This window comes from Pundamilia nyererei, unplaced genomic scaffold (genome assembly GCF_000239375.1).
Source record: "Pundamilia nyererei isolate P.nyererei 1_Seehausen unplaced genomic scaffold, PunNye1.0 scaffold00171, whole genome shotgun sequence".
In the NCBI taxonomy this organism is placed as follows: domain Eukaryota; kingdom Metazoa; phylum Chordata; class Actinopteri; order Cichliformes; family Cichlidae; genus Pundamilia; species Pundamilia nyererei.
The window spans coordinates 182,396-197,660 of NW_005187572.1; the positions used below are offsets into that span (position 1 = coordinate 182,396).

A 15,265-nucleotide genomic window follows, 5' to 3' on the forward strand; every position below is an offset into this window, starting at 1 on the left:
TAGATGCTTCTTTCACTCCTCTTTCAAACCATCTGTCCTCTCTGTCCAAAATGTGAACATTGGCATCCTCGAAAGAGTGTCCTTTGTCCTTTAGATGCAGATGGACTGCTGAGTCTTGTCCTGTGGAGGTGGCTCTTCTATGTTGTGCCATGCGCTTGTGAAAGCGCATGGCACTTCAAGCAACTTAAAAAAGTCCAGACGCTTTTCTTTCAAGCTCCTTTGACTACGATGACCTGGATGACTGAGAACCTTCACAGACATATTGTAGTTGAGCTGTTATCCGTTCCATCATATAGACATGTCTAGTTTTCAGAAGCCACTGGGCAACTGTGGGTGTTTCTGGTTTGAGCCAGTGAATTGTTATCATTTTTCTTGCAGTCATGAGGAGGAGATGCAGGAGAAAGTGCTGCTCATAGGAGAAACCATCAGGAAAGATATCCAACAAAAAGATCAGAGGATCCATTGGGAGGTTGACTGACAATATGTTTTGTATAATGTTCTTGACATCCATCCAGTACTGTTGTATGTAAACACAGTTTACATACACAAACATTTACATTCACAAACCCACACCCTCTCCAACATTTATCACTGACGCTACTTTTGGATAGAAAGGTTTTCAGTGGAGCTCTAAAAAATCTTAATTTAACCTTCCAGTCAAATTCCTTCCACATTTGACTCCCCACCCCTCTATGGCAGCCACAAATGACACTCCCCCATGTGACATCATCCAACATTATATTGAGCTCCATTTCCCATTGTTGTTTTATATGATAGGCATTATCAGTCAACCAGCAGTTTCTGGTAGATCAAAGACACTTGCTTTTTCAATGTACCCGACTTTTCAAGCAGTTTTATAAAATGGTTTTCCAACCCGATTGGTTCTCTTCTAATATTGTCCCAGTCTTTATGCTTTGTAATGTAGTCCCTTAACTGTAAGTATCAATAATGGTCCCCTGGGGATAAAACATATTTCGCCCTTAGCTGGGCAAAACGTTTAAGAGTATTCTTTTCAAACAGCTAATTGACTGTAATCAATCCTTTCTCCGCCCACCTCAACATTTCCATTTATGGGAACCGCTCGAGACATGGTCAAATTCCCTTTTAACATTTTTAACACTTGGTTCCAAATCTTTACGGTGTGCTTGACCCATGGGTTAGTTATTTTAATCTTTTTCCGTGATTGTGGGTTGAGAAATGGGAGACTCTGAAGGGAGATACCTGGTAATGATTACTCTTCCATAGATACCCACTGCATTTCTGAATCACGAATAATCCAGGCAGCCATTGATTTTAATTGAGCTGCCCAATAGTACATTCTGAAGTTAGGCAACTTGAGGCCCCCTTTTTCCTTTCCAGACATTAACATTTTGAGTCTGACCCTTGGTCGTTTATTCTGCCAGATAAATTTAGATGTAATGCGTTCTAATAATTTGAATGCAGACTGTGGGATCAAAATGGGTAGGTACTGAAATAGGAATAATAGGCGTGGAAGAATATTCATCCTTATACATTCAATCCTCCCCATAAAAGTGAGTGGGAGTAGGTTCCATCTGTCCAAGTCCCTCCTAATCTCCTTGAACAACCAATTATAATTGAGTGCAAGTAGCTGATTGGTTTTAGGAGTAATAATTACCCCCAAGTATCTGAAGCCCTGTTTGGAGTGTCTAAAAGATACACGATGATCTAGCTGTGTGGGTCAGTTGCCAACAATCATTAACGCCTCAGATTTATTTGTATTTATTTTACAACCTGACACTGTACCATAATCTTTAAGGTTGCTCAGAAGAGCTGGGACAGAGGTGACCGGATTCTCTAAAAATAGCAGAATATCATCTGCGAAAAGTGACAGCTTATGTTGTGTATTGGTTTCATCTCTAATTCCTTGTATGAGAGGGTTGGATCTGATCAGTTCAGCTAACGGTTCAATACTAAGAGCAAATAAGGACGGTGATAACACTTCACCCTGTCTAGTGCCACGGCCTAGAGAGAAGAAGTCGGAGCAGTGACCATTAACCCTTACCCGAGACCTGGGATTTTTATATAGTGTTTGGACCCATGAGATAAAAGTCTCATTAAAGCCCATATGCCTGAGAGTCTGTTGCAGGAAGTCCCAATCTACCCGGTCAAAGGCCTTTTCTGCATCCAGGCTCAAGAACATTGAAGAGGTGTCCCTTTCTTGTGCCATAATCTGCCATAAAAAACCACTCTAAAATGACATCCTGTACTTGTGTACAACTTAGCTTAGAGAATAACTTCACAGGGCAACTATTTAAACACAATCCACTTGTGTGCGCACTTTCCATCCATTGTACAAGCAAAAAATTTTTTTATCTCTTCTTAACCTTTATGTCCAAGAAAAACTAAAATTAACTCGGCGGGAGTGACATCTCAGTCCTCCATAAGGAAAGTTTTTATTTCGGCAAGGGAGAGGGTCATACCTGCCCTAGTTCCCTCAGCGGACCGTCGGCACCGGGATAGTTCCGTTTCCATGCGCTCCCTCTGGTCGACTCGCACTTGTATCCCCAGCTCTTGCAGCGTCGGCAGGGCTTCCATCAAACTTGAGAACGTCTTCTCACCACCATCCTTGAACAGTCTCAGTTTTGCTGGAAACACACACTTGGCGCTGATGTTTTTCAGCTTTAATTGCTTTACCGCATCTCGTACCAGTGCCCTCCTCTTTTGCAGTTCCGGGGAAAAATTATGGTCAAAATATATCTGCGTGCCCTTATATAAGACACGCTTCTGGTCCCAGGCTTGTCATAGAACGGTCTCTTTCACAGAGAAGTCCCAGAATCTGACCACCAGTGAGCGCGGTGCTGCATCGGGGTTCTTGGGTTTAGCAGCGAGGGCTCCGTGTGTTCACTCTATTCCAATGTTAAGATCAGCCGGAAGTTGAAGAGTTGATTTACACAGCTCTAGTACAAACAGCTAAACAGGCGATTAGAGGATCATCAGGGGGTCCTTTTGTCCCTCTGTGGGGGGATATTCCCACTAGGTTTATATCTGGGACTCTCCACCATTTGACCTTAGAACTGAAGAAGCTTCTCGGATGAGAGGTGAAACGTCTTCAAGTAACTTAAAGAAGTCCAGACACTTTCCTTTGCAAGCTCCTTTGATTAGGAGTAATGTATTAATCTGGACGGAGCTCGTTCCTTATGCTGCTTGATTAGATCATGGCGTCACCGGAAGCCCCCTTTGGGGATGATTTAATAGAAGTTACTAGACTTGCTTCACCCTTTTTGATTGCAGAGCAGAAATAATAATAAAAAAAGACAGAGAAGGCGAACACCTAAACACCTAAATCCACCTGAGGTTACAGTTTGAACTGGGATTGACGGAGCCAGCAGGAACCAGCAACGATCTTGTATTTGTAATCAGACACAGCAGCGTTACGTTGGGGGTCAAGGACAGTTCAAACTTTCCACAGACTTGAGCACTTTCTTCATGTTCAACAGTTTTTCAGCCGTAAACATTTATTTGTATTGCTTACTTCATACTTATTATTTACTATGACTTTATTGCAGCAACAGAAAGACAGTTATTGACAAGAAGATCACTTTGTTAAATCACTTCTAGTGTTTGTCTGTTCACTTTGTCCTGAAGTGATTGGCATTATCTTGTTTGTTTGTTTGTTTTTACAAATGTTGCTCAAAGCCAAAGAATGAACTCTGGATTATTTCAGCACAGGCTGAAGGGAAGCAGAAGTTAGCTTCAGGTGCTATTTAAGCCAGAGGAACTGAGTCTCATAAGTGAAGCCAAAGGGCAGTAAAGGTGGAGCAGCTTCAGCCAGGAGAGAGTGAAGCATTCTCAAGAGGTTGTTAAAATGTCAGCGGTAAACATGTGCTGGACAGGCTAAAGGTCCCGGCACCTCCTGTCGTCACTGCCAGCACCTTTAACCAAAAATGCAAGGCAGGAAGAACCCATAAAAGATTAGCTCGTCCATCCAGGAACATGTTCTCACGGATGTTTTCACACACCTTATTCAGTCTTTTGGCCTCATTGTGCGTTTTCTGAGTTAGGGTTAGGGTTGTAAATGTGTTGTTTTTTTCACAACGCGCTCAGTGTGTAATGACCTTTAGTGTTTTCAGACACTTTGTGGTTAGGTGTGGATTCCAAAACTACTCAGTTATGATTAGAAACTATTAAGGCTGGCACCTTTGTTTATGAAACTCATTACGTACGTCATACAGGCATCACCTTTAACTGAAATATGTCAGTCGTTCTGATTGTAAAGAAAAAAAAATTGAGAATTCTTGAGATTTTGTGTCTCATAAATTTGCAGTAACAGGAAAGCCCCGCACTAAAGCTTTAACTTCCTTTTTCAAAGTAATGTCAGGACCATAATTTAAAAACTGATAATGCTGTATCCAGTAAGGCTTGAAACCAATAGTTGAGACCATAAACTCATCAGTAAATTACTTACCGAGGTCAAGAGAGCCAAGAAGCCAAGGGCCGTTTTCCCCTAAGCATCTGTACAACCACATGAGCTTCTCTGTGCTGGTCGTTAAAAGTGTTCACAGATCCAAAATTTCTAATCTTAGATCTTCAGGCACTTCTGCACTTATTTCACTTTGACTTTGAAGGTTTACAAAGAGTTGATGGATTTTAACTCGTAGTCTCTCATAAAGTTCTGTGGCCCATGACGCAGCTCTTTCACAGTGACATTTTCTTTGCGGTTGAAGAACTGATACACGAGCTCGTCTTTCCCTGTCCGTGTATATTAAAAAATATATTAATTTACTCCACTGAGGTTGTCTTGGATGTACATTTAATAACTCTGCAATTAGGATCACATCTGCTGAAGTCATACTCGGCAATATTTTTAACGTGGACTGCAAATTTGATGCTTTTCAATTTGTCTTAATTTGGCTGCTTTCACATTGTGCTGTATGATAACGCAACATTCAAAAAGCATAGTTCTATTTTCCAGCAACAGCATGTTAAAGTTCTGACTTTATTTATAACCACATCCATGCAGACATTTGCATGCATATATATGTGGATGTTTTTCTAAATATGTATTCAGTCAACAGTTTTTGTTTACACTTGCTTATTATCATCAGCATTTAAAATTCACAAACACTATAAATGTCTTTGTTTTAATTCACTTATTTATGAAATAATGCAGTTCGGTGATTTTTAGCTAATAGCTGAAACAGTCGCAGTGAGATGAACATCAGTTTTGTTCAGCTCCACATACGCTGGCGACGGTACGGCAGCATCCAGCATGTCTATATGTTTCTGAGCAGTCGAACTGATCTTACGTTGACAGTCCTGCAGGAACATGTTTTCACAGATGGACGGCTAAGCTGACTGAAAGGGCAGATTGTCGTCTTCCTCTGTGATTGGGGTTGGGAAAGAGCAGGAGAGAGCCCAAATTTCCCGTCTCGATCACCACTTGTTACGCTGGGGCACTCTGACTGCTTCTGGGCAGAAACTGTAGACATTGTGTTTAGTTTTAGTCTAAACACAACACAGTTTAAAAAATATACAAAATGCATCAGAGGAAATGCACAGCTGCTGGTCTGTTGAAAGCATTTTCTCATCTTCGTGTTGAAAGGAAAGCTGCACAGACTAATACCACTTTCTTGTTTCCTTTTGACTGGAAATCACAACCAGTGTGGCATTTTTGGATCCAAACTCCACTTCTTTTGCAACAAAAGCTCCAGAGTGCTACCAGTTTACCCAACTGACTCAGAGTACACTGTCAACCTGGTGTAATGGTGGTTTCTGGTAGCTCAAAATAAAAATATTTCATGTGTTTTTGCTCTTTGACATGAGAAAGCATTTACAGCCGAAGTAGTCTGGCTTAGTTTTTAAATTACCCAAAAACAGATCATGTGATTTACATGAGCCTTGTATCAGTGTTAACAGCACAAACACACCATCCTCTATCAGTTTAATGGCCACAAAGCTAATGCTAACAGATATGAGGAGAGACTGGTGAAATTAATAATGATTTAACTGTAGTCCTCAAGCACAAGACGAGCTACTGTGTATCCACGTGGAATCGTGTTAACTTAGCTAAGTGTCTGCATAGACAAGTCAAATCCCTGTCACTACTTTTTCCCGATGAATATTCAAGCCATCACACTCCACTGTGCTACGTGTGTCTAAGTGCAGGCCATGAAAGCAAAGAAGAGTTGACGCACATATTCATAATCATCACTTCTGTGCTCGCTCGCCGCCTCGTCCGCCGCATCGACCAGGTGCCTTCAACTGTTAGATCCGTCCTATTAAACGAAACTCCCGTCTGTTGATCGGAGACATTTAAGCCCGATGCTAATTGAATGCCGCCTGACATTTTAGCTCACCTAGACTCCTGCCAGACCTGACAAACATGTCAGTTTCTGCCTCTCACAATAATTGGGTTTTCTATCTTGGCTCAGCTAGCTGCCCCTTATGGCAGTACATAAGTTGGAAGCTCACAAGCTGCGTGTGAAAACACAGAGCTACACGTTCATTATGAATGAACAGAGACAAGACAAACAAGATCCATTTAGATAATTAACCAACAGCAATCCCACTTCAGACATCTTCATCTGTCTCGAGTTACTGAAATAATGAATTCTTCACAGCGATCATCAATAAATAACACAACAACATATGTCATTTGGAGAGGCCTTTTCCACAACATTTTGCATTAGCATGCTTTTCAAGGGGAGCTCGGCTCTCTTACTCTGACAGCAGCACACACTGACTTGTATAGCTTTCAATCCCCTGCTGAGAAAGTGGGCAATGACCCGTGAAGGCACGTAAAAGAATATTGATGGAATATCCCCGGCTCACCTAGATTTACCCATCCTATCTTCTTTACAACTCCCCTTCTCTCCCTCTTCCATCTCAGCACCTCACACTCTGTCAGCCCTGTCTCCATCTCCCTCCATCTCTCTGTCCGTCTGGATTTGCGTCTCGGAGTCTGTCTCCCCTCCTCTGTCACTGCGCCTCTCCACGGGCTCCGGGGCGCTCGTCTCTCCGCTCACCGCAGCCATTTGGAGATTGTGCCTTAGGCCTGACAGATGTTGCGTCCCCTCTGAGCAACCAGAACCTCCATCACCATCGTCACCTCAAACGAAACCACTGCTGTGCGGGCCAGGGGAGCATGGCTGATTCGCTGCGATTATTTTGGCATGCACCGTGTCCTTAAAAAGCTGGTGGACCAGACGACACTTTACCTCTCCTTTTCTTTTTCTTATCTCCATGCAACACGCAGCTCTACGTGCTGTTGTCGGTACACTGAACATGCACCAGGTGGTATTGCTCCAGGTTTGTCTGGTGTAAGTAAGCATGTGTTGCAATGAATTGACCTGTTTAATTAGAAGTGACATCGCAATTTTATTCTAGCACTAATTTAGCTCTTGGCTAGTTTATGCAACGTTTTCTGCTGAAAATATGTAATAAAAGCTATTTGAATATGCATTCTCCATAAATAGTCATTCTCATCTTGATGTTTTTAGTCTTGAGGGGAAAATTGCATCTTTTCACTTTAGCACTGTCCTCAAATAAGAGTCTGTCTTTCTTTGCATAACAAAAAGACCAAAGCAAGTTTGGAAAGATTCAGAATCTTGAAATGTGACAATGATTTTTCATTGCGTCACTAAAAATAACACGTTTAGAGCTTTTCATGTCTCTGTTTCAACGGCGGATGTTTGTCCTGGACTGAAGCTGCTGCATGAAAGACAAATTCTATTCATATATCTTTAAAGGCCTCCACATAAATCATATTTATGAGCAGCATGAGGCCATCAAGCTTTAACCTACATTGCAAAGACACAATCAAGGCTTCATACACAAGTGTTTCCCACCGAGAGCTTTAAGTGCTGCATTTTCAAACAGCTCAGTTTATTCTTATTTTAAATCCATTTATTCTGGGAAACACTTCATTAAGTATGATTGTTTGTTACCATCTGAAGTTAAAAGTATGTACAGGAATTACAAATGAATAAAATAACTCTGGTAATAAAAGCATTTGTCTGTAAATCTGTGAAGCTGAACAAACCTGTCAACATCAGCGAGTACACAGCACTCACATTTTGATCTCTCTCCTTCAGCGTTTCTGTCTCTGAGAGCGGCATGTTTAAAAAAAAAAGCAGCATTTATTTAACTTAAAGCAGATATTTTATTTGAAGAAAAAACACATGATGCAACATTGTTGTCCTATTTCGCCGTTCTGAGCGTGACTGTAAGAGAATACAAGACAAACTGGGAAGAGCAGAGCTTTTAGCTTCAGTTAACCCTATTTAACCTTAACATATAACAGTCTTTGAGTCTGCTCAGGATTGTTTTCCTGCCGCATCCTTTTAATGTTCAACACAGAGTAAAAAAATTCTTGTATTTCACGAGTGATTCAGAGGCAATGATGCACGCATGTTCCAGTGTAATTATATCTTATTAAACAGTGTCAATGCTCACTGACAGAGCTGGAAGAAGTTATTGCTAATGCAAAATCAACTTTTCTGCTCCTGCTGCTTCACATTAAAAGCACTCAACTGGCAAAACACAAGCTGGCTGCTATTGTGAAGACATAATGGGAGACAATGCACACCTCTCGTCAAAAATGCACCAACAAAACCACTTTTCTCATCATCAAATCATCTTTAATATTTGACTTTAACATTAAATACACTTAGCTGTAACACTTGGAAAATAAAGCACCAAGTCCTGGTTTCCTTATTACTGCAATATAACTACAAAAAAGCTACAAATTAAAGTTAACTGTTAATTTAATGTGTCAGGAAAGTGACACATCAATCGACCTGCTGATGGAAGTCAGGAAGTCGACCCTGTGAGGTTAAAGTCATCAATGGCAATCAATCTAACCCCGATGCTATTAAAATTTGTTCTCACAACTTCTGCAAACTTCGGATTTTTTTTTTAACACAGTCTGACAGCCTGACTGTTTCCAGACTCTCTTCTGCAACAGCACCTGAAGAAACCACCGCAACCCTGGAATAGACTGCTCCGCATCTGTGCTTCACAGCTTGATTTAGAAAGTAGCCGTGCCCCACTTATTCAGCACGTCCAGAACCAGAGAGCCATGAAAAAGGCTGTCTTGTAGCATCCAACGGCAAGAAAACAGCTTCAGCTCAGAACAAAGGAAAAGCAACATAAAACAAACTTGACTTTTACTCGTTATTTTTCTTATTTTGTCTCATTTGGGTGCTTTTCCCCACTGCTTTTCAAACATTCTCTACTTTTATTATTTGACTTGATTTGATGAAACCAGAAATCTCCTTAAAAAATTTAATTCATGCAATTCTTTTCTAACATGCTTCTCTTCATTTTGTGCATTCCACTTATGACTTCTGTAAAAATCCTGGTCTCGTGACACACTGCGCGCATTTCAACACTCCATTCAACAAAAGTGACACATTAAACATTTTTATTCCTCCAGGAACTTAATCCCATCATTGAACTACGTGGCTGACAGAAGCCGCCCTACACATTTCTATTCCAGTTATAAAATCTGTAAGCTGATGATGTGCGTTAGGGTATTTCACTAACGATGGTAAAGGAGTGAAAAAATGTTTTTTTTACTTTTCCTTCCTCACTGCTGCTGCACAGAAATGCATCAATGTCATAAAATGCTAAGTATTCATGTATGAAAGCGTTTGCATGATGATGCAAGTCTCGGGACATTTTTCGTATGGATTCTGTTTGTCTTCCTGTGAAACATTTCTCTTTTTGTTATTGTTGTCATTGTTATTTTGAGGACACTTCGAGGACATGAAATATTTAAGTTCACTTTTAAGCCTTGAACTTATACAGAAAAGCGAGACAATGAACAGAAGTCTTTGAAGCCTGACTGTGGGAGAGAGGTCTCTTCTGAGGTGAATTCATATTCCACCCACCTGCCTATTGTTGCCTTCACAGCTCCACAATGGCCATACTTGTTTGGAATACTGCACATACAAACACAGGCATGCACTCCCACAAATGGGTGAGCATTCAAGGCCTTTGTCACGAGAGAACATTTGAGCCCTGTGACTTTTCTTTTACTCGGTACATTGATGAAAAAGAGTCATTATGTATTCCTTAAAGAGAAGGCTGAGCCTGAGAGGAAAGCAGCTCAGACTGACTCTGCTGTCACTCAAATGCTTCCACGGGAAAAATCCCTTTTGTTTTCAAACCATTAGAGGCAATACCCATTTGTATGACTGCAATCTGTGTGCTTTTTTTTTTTTGCTAACCAGCACTCACCATCCCAACCATTTACTGTAATAATGTGCTCTCACACAAAATCTCCGGCTAAAACCCCAAATTACTTCCCCTAATGTGTACTCGAGCTCTGTTCTTTCATGTACAGCCTCAGTATGAAGCCACAATATGAAAATTGATGTAATTGCTGTGTTGTCAGTCTGTTTTCTCCATAAGTGACCCCCGGGCCATGCCTCTGTTTATTTATTTTTTTGCTCTGTCATGTTTTTTCCCTGTACTCCCATCGCCACTCTTCCATGCTCACTTGCTCCCTGTCAGTTTATGTGCTGTCTCTTTCCCCCCTGCTCCCTTTCTTTCCTTCGCTCCCTGTGCAGTTTCTCTCTGTCCCTCTCCACTGCTTTACTCCCACTATCCCCCACAGCCACACAGGCCTGATTTACTTCCACTACTTGATGAAGAGAGGGGCTTTTGTCTGCCACCAGCAGTAGTCACATGGTGCTGTGCCCGGGGTGACTGACGAACCTGCAGTCTCTACTGCTTCCCTACTTTCCAAGTATGTGGAAACAGCAACAATGGAGGAAAAAACAGTTTGAGTCTGGAGTGCTTTATAGAGAAAGTTGCTTCTTCTCTGGTTCCACTCGTTTTTTATTTAATGTTAGCGACGCTAGCAGTAGATAACAATGTCAGTCTATCCTGCTATATGTCAGCCTAATGCTACCATCAGGATGAAGTATTACAACAAATATTGAATCGACTGCAATTAGATTTGGTTCAGACATATTATCTAAGCAAGATAAATGCTCTCTTGTATCAGCTCATGACAGGATAATTGCCCTATTTCACAATGACATCATGAATACTGTCTTGTGTCTTATCTGAATAAAATGAAAATGGTATCCAGGGCAGTGATGTCCAGGATCTGATGTGAGAAATGAAAGAAACTGCCAAAGCTGCAGTTCCTCTGCTGTCCACTTGAGGCTGGATCCAAAGCCTCAAGTGAGCATCCTACAAGCCAATTCTAAATGCAGACTTGTAGATTTGACTGACAAAAGGAAACCTACCATTCATGTTGCTAATGTGCTGCAAAAGTGACTGACTACTCGCCCCACATCAATTACATCTTACACATTAACTGTATTTTAGGATATCTCAAATCAGTAGCATTGCCCCGGGGCAAGCAAGGCAGTTAGTGCTTGCCCAGTTTCATCTTAAAATATAAATTAAGACCAAATCTCTCTCCTTACGTCTCAAACAGTGTTCAGTCCAGTAAGTTTTTCTCATCGTCTATCAGTGCCAACTGTGGTCCCAGTTTGCATGAAGGAGGTTTGACTCCATCCAATTCCACTTAAGTATGTGTTCATTTCATTGGTGTGTCTGTGGCCCATTAACAAAAGTTTGAGCTGGGCTAACTTAGAGGCCAGCAGGTCTTTTTCCTGGTACTCTGTGCATTGTGGATAAACCTCCAGTGTTACGAGAAACTAACAGGAAATTAACATGCTAGAAAAGTTGCTACTGGCTCTGCTTTCACTGCTCTGAGATCAGTTACCATCTGCACATTTGCATAGCATAGCATAAGCAAGTACTCAAGCACTTTGGGATTTATCAACAGAAGTCTCAGTTGCGAACCGTGCTGGCCACCATGTGTGATATAAGAAACTTTTAATAACCCACTAGATTATGATTTTCTTGGAAAGAATATTTTTTGGGTTCGAATCCACCGGGGCCTTTCTGCGTGGAGATTACATTTTCTCCACATGTGCAAGTGGGTTCTCTCTGGGTACTCCAGCTTCCTTCAACAGTCCAAAGACATCTAGTTCTTAATTGTGCATACATGTGTATGTTTTTGAATAGTAGTTTGTCTCTCTGTGTTATCCCTGCATCAAGTCAGTGACCGGTCCTGCCTACAGTAGCTAGGACAGGTTCCAATCCCCCCATGACCCTCAGTTGGATAAGTGAGCAAACACACAGCAGAACAAACAGTTTATGTGGAATCCAGTTTGAATCACTGATTGTTCCCACAGAAATGCAGTGTAAAACTCTCCTTCTTCTTTGTTCCCGATTAACAATTATGTTGGAAAATCTTCATTTCCTGATTAAAAACTTATAGATATGCTCTATAAATGTGTAGTGTAGTCTCCTTATTTCAAGGAGAATAAAACACCCAGTGATGTCCAACACCCATTGCTTGGGCTAAAGAGTGTCTATGCAATCTGAATCTATAAAATCTGTAGTCTTAAGCCATTCACTTATGAATTCTATGTTACATTATTGACAGATAAAAAGTGAATTTGATGTGTTTTGCTAGCCTCAGCTTGCCTAACATTATCAATGACCGCAATGAGCATACTGCTCTCAAATTCTACTTTACATCTTGCAGATGACACAAAGCCTAGTTTACCAAGTCATTTTTCCTCTGCTCAACATTACTAGTATGTTTTGCATGTAATAAACTCTCTATAGACTGACAAGGACGCTTTCAGTAGCATTTTTATTTTACACGTCATATTTTGGCAATATGGTGATACTATGGATGTGTGAGAGAAAAAAGCGTAAGTGTGAGACAAAGAATATATGAATGCGTGACTTTGTGTGAAAGAGCTTATTTAGGCTCATGTTTGTGTATATCTGGCACGTGATGGTTTGTATGGCTGACTGACATTTTGGCTTTGTGGTAGAAAGTGTGTCGCAATGCGTGTGTGACATTAGCAACATGTCAAGTTATTTGCTGGCCTTCATCTGTTTTCTGCTCTGTGAAACTGGTGATTGCTGGTTTCTGTGGACTGAAATGTTTCTGTGATGTCTCTCTGCATTGATGCATCACTAGAGACATCTTCTTTGGGTTTGCCCAGATCCCATCACTCTACAAGCAATAAAACAGAAGATAGCCTTGCTAATACGAACATTTCTACCCCAGTCTGCCACTCATTTTGATGCAAATAAGAGGCACGTCATAAAGACTCCATAGTTGGCCAAATATGTATCGTAAAAGCATGAATAATACAAACATGCAAGAAGAAGAGATTTTACAGCTTACTTAAACCAAGTCCCAAACAGACATGCTTAGAATGGGGAACTTAAAACGGTAATCACTAGTCTAGTGTTGTTGTTACACTAACATTTAGATGGATGTGACAAATAAAGACAAGAGAAAAAATGGATATTTAGGGTCTGGCAAAAATGTGTGGATTAATTATGGTGTTTCATAAACCCAAAATAGCCATGGACAAAACAAAATTTAAAACATAGAAATACACAAACACACAATCAGAGATGCCCAAAACCCTAATGGACCAAAGCCATAATGGAACCTGGCAAAATTGACCCAAATAGACCTGAGCACAGAAAAGTGGTTAACTCTGACCATTTGCTGATGTGCTACCTCTAATATATTTTAAGCCTGTATAGAGAGCTTGCCTCAGCAACCCCATCCAACCCTAAACCAGCTGAGAAAACCTATGATTTATATCCAAGCAGCTCCCAATGATTAGGCTGAAAACATCCACGTTCAGCTTCAGTTCATCATCTACGTTTAAAGGGATAAAGCAACTCAGCTCTTTATAGGAAAACTAGGCCCATCCAATGTATTTGACTTGGTTGACTTTATTGAAAAAAACTATTAAAACGCATAGGGCTGCAAGGACAAATAATTTGCTTTTGCCAGAAGGCAATGCAACAGTTCTGGCAAAGGGCTTTTAATTTGAGGTACTATATACTGCTTATGCCTGATTGATAACTTCCCATCATGTATTTTGTCATCAGATGAAAGCTAAATTTTCTCCTTATTCCTGGACCACATTTTCTTTTTCCTGTTTTTGTGTCTTTCATTGATTAAGTATTGTGGTCAGTAAGAATTTCCTGTTTTGCTGTGATTATCAGTATTGATTGAATTTTGCAGATATAGAGGGGTAGACAGATGACATCTAGTCAAACGGTATCATTGGAAATTTCCAGCATCTCTGAAGCAGAAAGAAAAATGGGAAAGCCAATTATCACATTTACTCTACGATGATGAGCTTCTACACCGATCGTTCAAAAGTGTAAGGTTGCAAAAACTGTCTGTAAATGCTGTCATTTCTCATATTGACCTATATAACACGAAGACAAGTCGAGATACGGACTGTGGGATGTAGGGATCTTAGGACAGAATATGATAAATTTGTTTTTCTGGAGCATCACTAGATCAACAGGAAGTCATAGCCTGAAGATATTTTGATAAAAGTCATAAGCTGCAATTCTCAGACTCTGATTTCTAAGATTTTCGGTTCTTTTGTTGCCACTGTAGACCAACCTGTAGATGACAGTGGATTTTAGAATGAAAGGTTGGGCTTTTTACATGCTAACATGTGCCAGGTCAATGGTGTGGCGTCTAGGGTTAGTATTAAGGTTGCTTTTTGCAACATGTTCTCAGAAACTAGATGCTGAATTATTTTTGGGGGATTCGGAGTATTTATGTTGTAAGGGTTTTATTTGAGTGTCCAAAACAGGAGAATATCCTCACCAGTGGTAATTCTGGTGAAGGAGTTTTCATATACAGTATAAAGAGATCTTGTCTGGTGGAGCAGGGGTCATATCCTGCAGATTGTCTCCAGACTCCCCAGGTTTGTGTGTTAACAAAGACAGACTGATCTGTAGTTGTTTTCCTAAGCGCTATACAAATGCAGGCCATTTACCATTTCCTCAAAAATTTCTCACTAAATTATGCTGTAGAAAATCCCACGGTCAGAGAAAGTCTCTTAATGCTTTGCTGACGATAACAGAAGGACATTCAAGCCTTTCTGCTGAGTCCTGGATGTCTCTCTCTGTGTTCAGGTTCATCATCTCATCATCTGGTTCAGCACCTTTAACAGACCTTAGGGGCGTAACAGTCACTGCCCAACAACCTATATCATATGGCCAGCATCTGAAATGAATTGGGGCTGCATTCCCTTTTCATAATTAGATGGTAATTAACTGAAAAACGTCCTGATTAGAGTTGTGTAAAGGGAGTCATGTAAAGCGAGTGTGAACACAGACAGGTGGTTAATACCATCAAATGACCCAAACCAAAGGAAGGGCAGGGGCACTGATTGAAGGGGTTGTCTGACTTCTAATCGATTTATATCCA

The 15,265-nt window shown here is 40.7% G+C and overlaps 1 protein-coding gene across 2 annotated transcripts in view; it reads right to left on the bottom strand.

Annotated features, from left to right (window-relative positions):
* sorcs1 (sortilin-related VPS10 domain containing receptor 1) overlaps positions 1-15,265 on the bottom strand; it is a 176,040-nt gene that overhangs the window by 62,300 nt on the left and 98,475 nt on the right. The window lies entirely within an intron of this gene.